At 27.8% G+C, this 15218-nt stretch overlaps 1 long non-coding RNA gene across 19 annotated transcripts in view; it reads right to left on the reverse strand.

Annotated features, from left to right (window-relative positions):
- Positions 1-1483: 1483 nt before the first annotated feature.
- The window catches only part of LOC132931514 (uncharacterized), a 31784-nt gene continuing 18049 nt past the window's right edge, over positions 1484-15218 (reverse strand). For 13 of the 19 annotated variants that reach the window (XR_009662696.1, XR_009662695.1, XR_009662692.1 and 10 more), the window contains 11 exons: positions 10267-10409; positions 9674-9773; positions 8454-9168; positions 6983-7125; positions 6533-6675; positions 5940-6039; positions 4719-5433; positions 3248-3390; positions 2798-2940; positions 2205-2304; positions 1484-1699 (listed from right to left, as the gene is read on the reverse strand). This is a non-coding gene — a long non-coding RNA (uncharacterized LOC132931514). The remainder of the gene's footprint in view (positions 1700-2204; positions 2305-2797; positions 2941-3247; positions 3391-4718; positions 5434-5939; positions 6040-6532; positions 6676-6982; positions 7126-8453; positions 9169-9673; positions 9774-10266; positions 10410-15218) is intronic. The other 6 variants (XR_009662693.1, XR_009662694.1, XR_009662691.1 and 3 more) reach the window with 6 other exon arrangements.

The following is a 15218-nucleotide window of genomic DNA, read 5'->3' on the forward strand; positions in this document are numbered from 1 at the left end:
TAATATAAAATGTACCTATTATAAGTGTGACTATTTGTACAACCGAAAATTTGCTCCTTTTCAATACGAAAAAAGTGGGTATCGCTCCGGTGTATAGTAGAGATGGTGAGTAGGTCACTGGTCACTATAGTGGATGTGTTAAATTTGAATGCAACGACGGGTAGGATTGTATACGAAAAACGATTCTGAACGGAGATGATTTGTCAGTCAATGATAATTAGTTGGATATATTATATTATTACCTATATTTAAATTGTAATATATCGTTATTTTACGCGATTTCGTAAAAAATTATATTTCATACGCACATAAAATGTTTTCTATATTGACAATGGATTTATTTTTTTACTGTTACTTGAAGGAAAACTTATGGATAACCTAGTATATCCAACCTTAAGTATAAATCACAAAGATTTTATGAATTTTCAACTTCAAAATTCTTTGCAAATTTTCGTGATTTTGATATATTTTCTAAACATATGAACTTTAAATGCTTATAAACAATAATTGTGACTAACGATTTTTGATTTATTTTTTACTACGATAAGTCTCAATTATCTATAAGTAGCTTAAAAAATGTCAAAATATTTTGAAAATTTAATCGCAAATAGATAACGCTAATATAAACGTTTGTTGAAAATTTCAAGTATTTACAATGATTCGTTTTTGACTTGCAGCAAAATCAAAAAATCGATTTTGTCTTTTCAAAGAGGGGCTGAAGTCAAAAACGAAGCATTATTACTACTCCAAAAAGTGATGACGGACACAAAAATAATACAAACATCGTTGTAAAATCAATACATTCATCACTCCGTTCAGAATCTAAAAATATTAATTTGTATTATTCGTCAAAATTAACTTGTAAAATCATATTTTATGGTTTTTATGAAGTAAAAATATCAGGTTAAATGAGACATGTGCAAGTTAAAAATTATAAATTAGAATCATTTTCGTAATAGAGTAGTCAAGGATCAAGACACTTACTTGTGTTAACTTCGGGCATAAAATATGAACAATTCGTTTATAATATCAAAAATCTTTATTAAATGAACAACAACTACACCCAATAGCTAAGTAAAAACAACCGTCAATTATGTCAAAAGGCCGTCCGGCGAACGGCACACAACCAACTAGTTTTACTCTGAGGCGATCGGGCATCGGCCGACGGATGTCGTCCCCACTACCGCCCTCTGTCGGTGCATACATTTAATAATTTTGAGTGTTTTATAAGCAGTTTAAAATTGGAATTTGTCAAAATTATCATATAAAAACATGTATTATAGTGTATTCAAAATACCAGGTTAAATGAAACACGTGAAAGACAATAATGGTAAATTTCTTAAACTATTGTTCAACCTTCTAAACATGAACTTAATATTTGAGTGTTTTATAAATGTTTTATAATGATCATTTAAATATTATAGTAAAAACAAAATATATTTATAGCATAGGTAAAATTTAAGAATAAACAATACAAGCTAAAGTTGTTTACTATTATTTTATTCAGATATTTAACAAATCTCAATTGTTTCACAGCTATTAATTTAGTGTCAATTATATTCAATAACCATTGCATAAATCCAATATTATTATCAGTATCTTCTAGTCCATTTTCAACCTAGGATGTTGATACTCTCCTTAGTGGTAGAAATGTGAATTCGTGTCTCAGCATGCCTTGATTGATCTGATATACTGCCATCTGAAAAAATGTAGTAAGTTAATAACGTATAACCGTTGGAGAATAAGTTGAGAATACAGTGTTTTACAGGCAGTTCAAAGTATGAATTTGTAATATCAGTCAATATTATCATATAAAAAACATGTTTTATAGTGTTTATGAAGTATCAGCTTAAATGACAAATATGGATGTTAGTAATGGTAAATAAGAATCATTTACTTAATCTAATTGTCTAGGTTTCATGACACTAACTTGATAATTGAGATTTTTATGAGCAGCTAAAAATATGAATTTGTAATATGAGTCAAAATTATGATATATAAGCACGTTTTATAGTGTTTATTATCAAGTATGAGCCTAAATGAAATATATGGAAGTTAATAATGGTAAATAAGAACCATTTACTTAATATAATGGTTAGGGTTTTATGACACTAACTTTTTGTAACACTACTATTAATTGAATATCAATTACATCCAATACCCATTACACGCACGTTGCATAAAACCATTAATATTAGCAGTACCTTCTATTCCATTTTCAACGGAAAATGTTGTAACTTTCCCAAGTGATAGAAATGTTAATTCATGTCTCAGCATGCCTCCAGTGATCTGCAGTACTGCCATCTAAAACACAAATAGTCAGTTAAATACGTATAATGGTTAAAGAAATAATTATAATGCTTAGCAATAAAACAGATAGTACAAATCTACCAGAATGTTTTGTTGAGTTTTAATGTAAAACAAAATATAAGTAAAGAATACACTTGTACATTAACATAAAATTGCTGCTTTTCAATATTAAAATAATAAGAGTTTGTAATACTTGTATAACGTATACAATAAGAATCATTGTCATAATTTAGTAGTCAAGGTTTCTAGACACTAACATGAGAATTGAGTGTTTTATAAACAGTTAAAAATATGACTTTGTAATATTTGTTAAAATTACCATGTAAAATCATGTTTTATTGTGTTTATGAAGTATCAGCTTAAATGTAATATTTGAATGTCAATTATTGAAAGTTAGAATCATTTGCTTATAATCTAATGATCAGAGTTTCATGACACTGACTCTTTGTTACACTACTATTAATTTAATATCAATTAAATTCAATACCCATTACGCGCACGTTGCACAAAACCATTATTATTAGCAGTACTGTCTAGTCCATTTTCAACGTAGGATGTTGATGTTTTGCATAGTGGTAGAAATGTGAATTCATGTCTCAGCATGTATTGAGTGATCTGCTGTACTGCCATCTAAAAATAAAAAATAGTCAGTTAAATATTATGTATAGTGGTTGGAGAATAACTTGAGAATACAGTGTTTTACAAGCAGTTCAAAGTATGACTTTGTAATATTTGTTTAAATTACCATGTAAAATCATGTCAAAATTATGATATTAAATCATTTTTTATTGTGTTTGTGAAGTATCAGCTTAAATGTAATATTTGAATGTCAATTATTGAAAATTAGAATCATTTGCTTATAATCTAATGGTCAGGGTTTCATGACACTGACTTTTTGTTACACTACTATTAATTTAATATCAATTAAATTCAATACCCATTACACGCACGTTGCACAAAACCCTTGTTATTAGCAGTATCGTCTAGTACATTTTCAACGTAGGATATTGATATTTAGCATAGTGGTAGAAATGTGAATTCATGTCTCGGCATGTATTGAATGATCTGCTGTACTGCCATCTAAAAAAAAAATAGTAAGTTAAATATGTATAATGGTTGGAGGATAAAATGTCGCTACTAGACACCGTAAGGAGGACAACAATTTTTATATAACAACTAGTACGTGGACAACACTGAATAATTTTTTAAATGGAAACAATCAAAACATAAACTAACAGACAAACTTCATTTTTATTACAAAATTCTTGAAAACAATTTACAGTTGAAACTCAAATACAAATACGAATGTAAAACTGCAAAATGATAGGAAATATAGACATAATATTATATAACAGACGATAAGAAATAATAATTATGATAAGCCATAAAAGATAGTACCTACAAATATACCAGAATGTTTTGTAGAATATAAAATGTACCTATTATAAGTGTGACTATTTGTACAACCGAAAATTTGCTCCTTTTCAATACGAAAAAAGTGGGTATCGCTCCGGTGTATAGTAGAGATGGTGAGTAGGTCACTGGTCACTATAATGGATGTGTTAAATTTGAATGCAACGACGGGTAGGATTGTATACGAAAAACGATTCTGAACGGAGATGATTTGTCAGTCAATGATAATTAGTTGGATATATTATATTATTACCTATATTTAAATTGTAATATATCGTTATTTTACGCGATTTCGTAAAAAATTATATTTCATACGCACATAAAATGTTTTCTATATTGACAATGGATTTATTTTTTTACTGTTACTTGAAGGAAAACTTATGGATAACCTAGTATATCCAACCTTAAGTATAAATCACAAAGATTTTATGAATTTTCAACTTCAAAATTCTTTGCAAATTTTCGTGATTTTGATATATTTTCTAAACATATGAACTTTAAATGCTTATAAACAATAATTGTGACTAACGATTTTTGATTTATTTTTTACTACGATAAGTCTCAATTATCTATAAGTAGCTTAAAAAATGTCAAAATATTTTGAAAATTTAATCGCAAATAGATAACGCTAATATAAACGTTTGTTGAAAATTTCAAGTATTTACAATGATTCGTTTTTGACTTGCAGCAAAATCAAAAAATCGATTTTGTCTTTTCAAAGAGGGGCTGAAGTCAAAAACGAAGCATTATTACTACTCCAAAAAGTGATGACGGACACAAAAATAATACAAACATCGTTGTAAAATCAATACATTCATCACTCCGTTCAGAATCTAAAAATATTAATTTGTATTATTCGTCAAAATTAACTTGTAAAATCATATTTTATGGTTTTTATGAAGTAAAAATATCAGGTTAAATGAGACATGTGCAAGTTAAAAATTATAAATTAGAATCATTTTCGTAATAGAGTAGTCAAGGATCAAGACACTTACTTGTGTTAACTTCGGGCATAAAATATGAACAATTCGTTTATAATATCAAAAATCTTTATTAAATGAACAACAACTACACCCAATAGCTAAGTAAAAACAACCGTCAATTATGTCAAAAGGCCGTCCGGCGAACGGCACACAACCAACTAGTTTTACTCTGAGGCGATCGGGCATCGGCCGACGGATGTCGTCCCCACTACCGCCCTCTGTCGGTGCATACATTTAATAATTTTGAGTGTTTTATAAGCAGTTTAAAATTGGAATTTGTCAAAATTATCATATAAAAACATGTATTATAGTGTATTCAAAATACCAGGTTAAATGAAACACGTGAAAGACAATAATGGTAAATTTCTTAAACTATTGTTCAACCTTCTAAACATGAACTTAATATTTGAGTGTTTTATAAATGTTTTATAATGATCATTTAAATATTATAGTAAAAACAAAATATATTTATAGCATAGGTAAAATTTAAGAATAAACAATACAAGCTAAAGTTGTTTACTATTATTTTATTCAGATATTTAACAAATCTCAATTGTTTCACAGCTATTAATTTAGTGTCAATTATATTCAATAACCATTGCATAAATCCAATATTATTATCAGTATCTTCTAGTCCATTTTCAACCTAGGATGTTGATACTCTCCTTAGTGGTAGAAATGTGAATTCGTGTCTCAGCATGCCTTGATTGATCTGATATACTGCCATCTGAAAAAATGTAGTAAGTTAATAACGTATAACCGTTGGAGAATAAGTTGAGAATACAGTGTTTTACAGGCAGTTCAAAGTATGAATTTGTAATATCAGTCAATATTATCATATAAAAAACATGTTTTATAGTGTTTATGAAGTATCAGCTTAAATGACAAATATGGATGTTAGTAATGGTAAATAAGAATCATTTACTTAATCTAATTGTCTAGGTTTCATGACACTAACTTGATAATTGAGATTTTTTATGAGCAGCTAAAAATATGAATTTGTAATATGAGTCAAAATTATGATATATAAGCACGTTTTATAGTGTTTATTATCAAGTATGAGCCTAAATGAAATATATGGAAGTTAATAATGGTAAATAAGAACCATTTACTTAATATAATGGTTAGGGTTTTATGACACTAACTTTTTGTAACACTACTATTAATTGAATATCAATTACATCCAATACCCATTACACGCACGTTGCATAAAACCATTAATATTAGCAGTACCTTCTATTCCATTTTCAACGGAAAATGTTGTAACTTTCCCAAGTGATAGAAATGTTAATTCATGTCTCAGCATGCCTCCAGTGATCTGCAGTACTGCCATCTAAAACACAAATAGTCAGTTAAATACGTATAATGGTTAAAGAAATAATTATAATGCTTAGCAATAAAACAGATAGTACAAATCTACCAGAATGTTTTGTTGAGTTTTAATGTAAAACAAAATATAAGTAAAGAATACACTTGTACATTAACATAAAATTGCTGCTTTTCAATATTAAAATAATAAGAGTTTGTAATACTTGTATAACGTATACAATAAGAATCATTGTCATAATTTAGTAGTCAAGGTTTCTAGACACTAACATGAGAATTGAGTGTTTTATAAACAGTTAAAAATATGACTTTGTAATATTTGTTAAAATTACCATGTAAAATCATGTTTTATTGTGTTTATGAAGTATCAGCTTAAATGTAATATTTGAATGTCAATTATTGAAAGTTAGAATCATTTGCTTATAATCTAATGATCAGAGTTTCATGACACTGACTCTTTGTTACACTACTATTAATTTAATATCAATTAAATTCAATACCCATTACGCGCACGTTGCACAAAACCATTATTATTAGCAGTACTGTCTAGTCCATTTTCAACGTAGGATGTTGATGTTTTGCATAGTGGTAGAAATGTGAATTCATGTCTCAGCATGTATTGAGTGATCTGCTGTACTGCCATCTAAAAATAAAAAATAGTCAGTTAAATATTATGTATAGTGGTTGGAGAATAACTTGAGAATACAGTGTTTTACAAGCAGTTCAAAGTATGACTTTGTAATATTTGTTTAAATTACCATGTAAAATCATGTCAAAATTATGATATTAAATCATTTTTTATTGTGTTTGTGAAGTATCAGCTTAAATGTAATATTTGAATGTCAATTATTGAAAATTAGAATCATTTGCTTATAATCTAATGGTCAGGGTTTCATGACACTGACTTTTTGTTACACTACTATTAATTTAATATCAATTAAATTCAATACCCATTACACGCACGTTGCACAAAACCCTTGTTATTAGCAGTATCGTCTAGTACATTTTCAACGTAGGATATTGATATTTAGCATAGTGGTAGAAATGTGAATTCATGTCTCGGCATGTATTGAATGATCTGCTGTACTGCCATCTAAAAAAAAAATAGTAAGTTAAATATGTATAATGGTTGGAGGATAAAATGTCGCTACTAGACACCGTAAGGAGGACAACAATTTTTATATAACAACTAGTACGTGGACAACACTGAATAATTTTTTAAATGGAAACAATCAAAACATAAACTAACAGACAAACTTCATTTTTATTACAAAATTCTTGAAAACAATTTACAGTTGAAACTCAAATACAAATACGAATGTAAAACTGCAAAATGATAGGAAATATAGACATAATATTATATAACAGACGATAAGAAATAATAATTATGATAAGCCATAAAAGATAGTACCTACAAATATACCAGAATGTTTTGTAGAATATAAAATGTACCTATTATAAGTGTGACTATTTGTACAACCGAAAATTTGCTCCTTTTCAATACGAAAAAAGTGGGTATCGCTCCGGTGTATAGTAGAGATGGTGAGTAGGTCACTGGTCACTATAATGGATGTGTTAAATTTGAATGCAACGACGGGTAGGATTGTATACGAAAAACGATTCTGAACGGAGATGATTTGTCAGTCAATGATAATTAGTTGGATATATTATATTATTACCTATATTTAAATTGTAATATATCGTTATTTTACGCGATTTCGTAAAAAATTATATTTCATACGCACATAAAATGTTTTCTATATTGACAATGGATTTATTTTTTTACTGTTACTTGAAGGAAAACTTATGGATAACCTAGTATATCCAACCTTAAGTATAAATCACAAAGATTTTATGAATTTTCAACTTCAAAATTCTTTGCAAATTTTCGTGATTTTGATATATTTTCTAAACATATGAACTTTAAATGCTTATAAACAATAATTGTGACTAACGATTTTTGATTTATTTTTTACTACGATAAGTCTCAATTATCTATAAGTAGCTTAAAAAATGTCAAAATATTTTGAAAATTTAATCGCAAATAGATAACGCTAATATAAACGTTTGTTGAAAATTTCAAGTATTTACAATGATTCGTTTTTGACTTGCAGCAAAATCAAAAAATCGATTTTGTCTTTTCAAAGAGGGGCTGAAGTCAAAAACGAAGCATTATTACTACTCCAAAAAGTGATGACGGACACAAAAATAATACAAACATCGTTGTAAAATCAATACATTCATCACTCCGTTCAGAATCTAAAAATATTAATTTGTATTATTCGTCAAAATTAACTTGTAAAATCATATTTTATGGTTTTTATGAAGTAAAAATATCAGGTTAAATGAGACATGTGCAAGTTAAAAATTATAAATTAGAATCATTTTCGTAATAGAGTAGTCAAGGATCAAGACACTTACTTGTGTTAACTTCGGGCATAAAATATGAACAATTCGTTTATAATATCAAAAATCTTTATTAAATGAACAACAACTACACCCAATAGCTAAGTAAAAACAACCGTCAATTATGTCAAAAGGCCGTCCGGCGAACGGCACACAACCAACTAGTTTTACTCTGAGGCGATCGGGCATCGGCCGACGGATGTCGTCCCCACTACCGCCCTCTGTCGGTGCATACATTTAATAATTTTGAGTGTTTTATAAGCAGTTTAAAATTGGAATTTGTCAAAATTATCATATAAAAACATGTATTATAGTGTATTCAAAATACCAGGTTAAATGAAACACGTGAAAGACAATAATGGTAAATTTCTTAAACTATTGTTCAACCTTCTAAACATGAACTTAATATTTGAGTGTTTTATAAATGTTTTATAATGATCATTTAAATATTATAGTAAAAACAAAATATATTTATAGCATAGGTAAAATTTAAGAATAAACAATACAAGCTAAAGTTGTTTACTATTATTTTATTCAGATATTTAACAAATCTCAATTGTTTCACAGCTATTAATTTAGTGTCAATTATATTCAATAACCATTGCATAAATCCAATATTATTATCAGTATCTTCTAGTCCATTTTCAACCTAGGATGTTGATACTCTCCTTAGTGGTAGAAATGTGAATTCGTGTCTCAGCATGCCTTGATTGATCTGATATACTGCCATCTGAAAAAATGTAGTAAGTTAATAACGTATAACCGTTGGAGAATAAGTTGAGAATACAGTGTTTTACAGGCAGTTCAAAGTATGAATTTGTAATATCAGTCAATATTATCATATAAAAAACATGTTTTATAGTGTTTATGAAGTATCAGCTTAAATGACAAATATGGATGTTAGTAATGGTAAATAAGAATCATTTACTTAATCTAATTGTCTAGGTTTCATGACACTAACTTGATAATTGAGATTTTTATGAGCAGCTAAAAATATGAATTTGTAATATGAGTCAAAATTATGATATATAAGCACGTTTTATAGTGTTTATTATCAAGTATGAGCCTAAATGAAATATATGGAAGTTAATAATGGTAAATAAGAACCATTTACTTAATATAATGGTTAGGGTTTTATGACACTAACTTTTTGTAACACTACTATTAATTGAATATCAATTACATCCAATACCCATTACACGCACGTTGCATAAAACCATTAATATTAGCAGTACCTTCTATTCCATTTTCAACGGAAAATGTTGTAACTTTCCCAAGTGATAGAAATGTTAATTCATGTCTCAGCATGCCTCCAGTGATCTGCAGTACTGCCATCTAAAACACAAATAGTCAGTTAAATACGTATAATGGTTAAAGAAATAATTATAATGCTTAGCAATAAAACAGATAGTACAAATCTACCAGAATGTTTTGTTGAGTTTTAATGTAAAACAAAATATAAGTAAAGAATACACTTGTACATTAACATAAAATTGCTGCTTTTCAATATTAAAATAATAAGAGTTTGTAATACTTGTATAACGTATACAATAAGAATCATTGTCATAATTTAGTAGTCAAGGTTTCTAGACACTAACATGAGAATTGAGTGTTTTATAAACAGTTAAAAATATGACTTTGTAATATTTGTTAAAATTACCATGTAAAATCATGTTTTATTGTGTTTATGAAGTATCAGCTTAAATGTAATATTTGAATGTCAATTATTGAAAGTTAGAATCATTTGCTTATAATCTAATGATCAGAGTTTCATGACACTGACTCTTTGTTACACTACTATTAATTTAATATCAATTAAATTCAATACCCATTACGCGCACGTTGCACAAAACCATTATTATTAGCAGTACTGTCTAGTCCATTTTCAACGTAGGATGTTGATGTTTTGCATAGTGGTAGAAATGTGAATTCATGTCTCAGCATGTATTGAGTGATCTGCTGTACTGCCATCTAAAAATAAAAAATAGTCAGTTAAATATTATGTATAGTGGTTGGAGAATAACTTGAGAATACAGTGTTTTACAAGCAGTTCAAAGTATGACTTTGTAATATTTGTTTAAATTACCATGTAAAATCATGTCAAAATTATGATATTAAATCATTTTTTATTGTGTTTGTGAAGTATCAGCTTAAATGTAATATTTGAATGTCAATTATTGAAAATTAGAATCATTTGCTTATAATCTAATGGTCAGGGTTTCATGACACTGACTTTTTGTTACACTACTATTAATTTAATATCAATTAAATTCAATACCCATTACACGCACGTTGCACAAAACCCTTGTTATTAGCAGTATCGTCTAGTACATTTTCAACGTAGGATATTGATATTTAGCATAGTGGTAGAAATGTGAATTCATGTCTCGGCATGTATTGAATGATCTGCTGTACTGCCATCTAAAAAAAAAATAGTAAGTTAAATATGTATAATGGTTGGAGGATAAAATGTCGCTACTAGACACCGTAAGGAGGACAACAATTTTTATATAACAACTAGTACGTGGACAACACTGAATAATTTTTTAAATGGAAACAATCAAAACATAAACTAACAGACAAACTTCATTTTTATTACAAAATTCTTGAAAACAATTTACAGTTGAAACTCAAATACAAATACGAATGTAAAACTGCAAAATGATAGGAAATATAGACATAATATTATATAACAGACGATAAGAAATAATAATTATGATAAGCCATAAAAGATAGTACCTACAAATATACCAGAATGTTTTGTAGAATATAAAATGTACCTATTATAAGTGTGACTATTTGTACAACCGAAAATTTGCTCCTTTTCAATACGAAAAAAGTGGGTATCGCTCCGGTGTATAGTAGAGATGGTGAGTAGGTCACTGGTCACTATAATGGATGTGTTAAATTTGAATGCAACGACGGGTAGGATTGTATACGAAAAACGATTCTGAACGGAGATGATTTGTCAGTCAATGATAATTAGTTGGATATATTATATTATTACCTATATTTAAATTGTAATATATCGTTATTTTACGCGATTTCGTAAAAAATTATATTTCATACGCACATAAAATGTTTTCTATATTGACAATGGATTTATTTTTTTACTGTTACTTGAAGGAAAACTTATGGATAACCTAGTATATCCAACCTTAAGTATAAATCACAAAGATTTTATGAATTTTCAACTTCAAAATTCTTTGCAAATTTTCGTGATTTTGATATATTTTCTAAACATATGAACTTTAAATGCTTATAAACAATAATTGTGACTAACGATTTTTGATTTATTTTTTACTACGATAAGTCTCAATTATCTATAAGTAGCTTAAAAAATGTCAAAATATTTTGAAAATTTAATCGCAAATAGATAACGCTAATATAAACGTTTGTTGAAAATTTCAAGTATTTACAATGATTCGTTTTTGACTTGCAGCAAAATCAAAAAATCGATTTTGTCTTTTCAAAGAGGGGCTGAAGTCAAAAACGAAGCATTATTACTACTCCAAAAAGTGATGACGGACACAAAAATAATACAAACATCGTTGTAAAATCAATACATTCATCACTCCGTTCAGAATCTAAAAATATTAATTTGTATTATTCGTCAAAATTAACTTGTAAAATCATATTTTATGGTTTTTATGAAGTAAAAATATCAGGTTAAATGAGACATGTGCAAGTTAAAAATTATAAATTAGAATCATTTTCGTAATAGAGTAGTCAAGGATCAAGACACTTACTTGTGTTAACTTCGGGCATAAAATATGAACAATTCGTTTATAATATCAAAAATCTTTATTAAATGAACAACAACTACACCCAATAGCTAAGTAAAAACAACCGTCAATTATGTCAAAAGGCCGTCCGGCGAACGGCACACAACCAACTAGTTTTACTCTGAGGCGATCGGGCATCGGCCGACGGATGTCGTCCCCACTACCGCCCTCTGTCGGTGCATACATTTAATAATTTTGAGTGTTTTATAAGCAGTTTAAAATTGGAATTTGTCAAAATTATCATATAAAAACATGTATTATAGTGTATTCAAAATACCAGGTTAAATGAAACACGTGAAAGACAATAATGGTAAATTTCTTAAACTATTGTTCAACCTTCTAAACATGAACTTAATATTTGAGTGTTTTATAAATGTTTTATAATGATCATTTAAATATTATAGTAAAAACAAAATATATTTATAGCATAGGTAAAATTTAAGAATAAACAATACAAGCTAAAGTTGTTTACTATTATTTTATTCAGATATTTAACAAATCTCAATTGTTTCACAGCTATTAATTTAGTGTCAATTATATTCAATAACCATTGCATAAATCCAATATTATTATCAGTATCTTCTAGTCCATTTTCAACCTAGGATGTTGATACTCTCCTTAGTGGTAGAAATGTGAATTCGTGTCTCAGCATGCCTTGATTGATCTGATATACTGCCATCTGAAAAAATGTAGTAAGTTAATAACGTATAACCGTTGGAGAATAAGTTGAGAATACAGTGTTTTACAGGCAGTTCAAAGTATGAATTTGTAATATCAGTCAATATTATCATATAAAAAACATGTTTTATAGTGTTTATGAAGTATCAGCTTAAATGACAAATATGGATGTTAGTAATGGTAAATAAGAATCATTTACTTAATCTAATTGTCTAGGTTTCATGACACTAACTTGATAATTGAGATTTTTATGAGCAGCTAAAAATATGAATTTGTAATATGAGTCAAAATTATGATATATAAGCACGTTTTATAGTGTTTATTATCAAGTATGAGCCTAAATGAAATATATGGAAGTTAATAATGGTAAATAAGAACCATTTACTTAATATAATGGTTAGGGTTTTATGACACTAACTTTTTGTAACACTACTATTAATTGAATATCAATTACATCCAATACCCATTACACGCACGTTGCATAAAACCATTAATATTAGCAGTACCTTCTATTCCATTTTCAACGGAAAATGTTGTAACTTTCCCAAGTGATAGAAATGTTAATTCATGTCTCAGCATGCCTCCAGTGATCTGCAGTACTGCCATCTAAAACACAAATAGTCAGTTAAATACGTATAATGGTTAAAGAAATAATTATAATGCTTAGCAATAAAACAGATAGTACAAATCTACCAGAATGTTTTGTTGAGTTTTAATGTAAAACAAAATATAAGTAAAGAATACACTTGTACATTAACATAAAATTGCTGCTTTTCAATATTAAAATAATAAGAGTTTGTAATACTTGTATAACGTATACAATAAGAATCATTGTCATAATTTAGTAGTCAAGGTTTCTAGACACTAACATGAGAATTGAGTGTTTTATAAACAGTTAAAAATATGACTTTGTAATATTTGTTTAAATTACCATGTAAAATCATGTCAAAATTATGATATTAAATCATTTTTTATTGTGTTTGTGAAGTATCAGCTTAAATGTAATATTTGAATGTCAATTATTGAAAATTAGAATCATTTGCTTATAATCTAATGGTCAGGGTTTCATGACACTGACTTTTTGTTACACTACTATTAATTTAATATCAATTAAATTCAATACCCATTACACGCACGTTGCACAAAACCCTTGTTATTAGCAGTATCGTCTAGTACATTTTCAACGTAGGATATTGATATTTAGCATAGTGGTAGAAATGTGAATTCATGTCTCGGCATGTATTGAATGATCTGCTGTACTGCCATCTAAAAAAAAAATAGTAAGTTAAATATGTATAATGGTTGGAGGATAAAATGTCGCTACTAGACACCGTAAGGAGGACAACAATTTTTATATAACAACTAGTACGTGGACAACACTGAATAATTTTTTAAATGGAAACAATCAAAACATAAACTAACAGACAAACTTCATTTTTATTACAAAATTCTTGAAAACAATTTACAGTTGAAACTCAAATACAAATACGAATGTAAAACTGCAAAATGATAGGAAATATAGACATAATATTATATAACAGACGATAAGAAATAATAATTATGATAAGCCATAAAAGATAGTACCTACAAATATACCAGAATGTTTTGTAGAATATAAAATGTACCTATTATAAGTGTGACTATTTGTACAACCGAAAATTTGCTCCTTTTCAATACGAAAAAAGTGGGTATCGCTCCGGTGTATAGTAGAGATGGTGAGTAGGTCACTGGTCACTATAGTGGATGTGTTAAATTTGAATGCAACGACGGGTAGGATTGTATACGAAAAACGATTCTGAACGGAGATGATTTGTCAGTCAATGATAATTAGTTGGATATATTATATTATTACCTATATTTAAATTGTAATATATCGTTATTTTACGCGATTTCGTAAAAAATTATATTTCATACGCACATAAAATGTTTTCTATATTGACAATGGATTTATTTTTTTACTGTTACTTGAAGGAAAACTTATGGATAACCTAGTATATCCAACCTTAAGTATAAATCACAAAGATTTTATGAATTTTCAACTTCAAAATTCTTTGCAAATTTTCGTGATTTTGATATATTTTCTAAACATATGAACTTTAAATGCTTATAAACAATAATTGTGACTAACGATTTTTGATTTATTTTTTACTACGATAAGTCTCAATTATCTATAAGTAGCTTAAAAAATGTCAAAATATTTTGAAAATTTAATCGCAAATAGATAACGCTAATATAAACGTTTGTTGAAAATTTCAAGTATTTACAATGATTCGTTTTTGACTTGCAGCAAAATCAAAAAATCGATTTTGTCTTTTCA

This window comes from Rhopalosiphum padi, unplaced genomic scaffold, assembly GCF_020882245.1.
Source record: "Rhopalosiphum padi isolate XX-2018 unplaced genomic scaffold, ASM2088224v1 scaffold13, whole genome shotgun sequence".
NCBI lineage: Eukaryota > Metazoa > Arthropoda > Insecta > Hemiptera > Aphididae > Rhopalosiphum > Rhopalosiphum padi.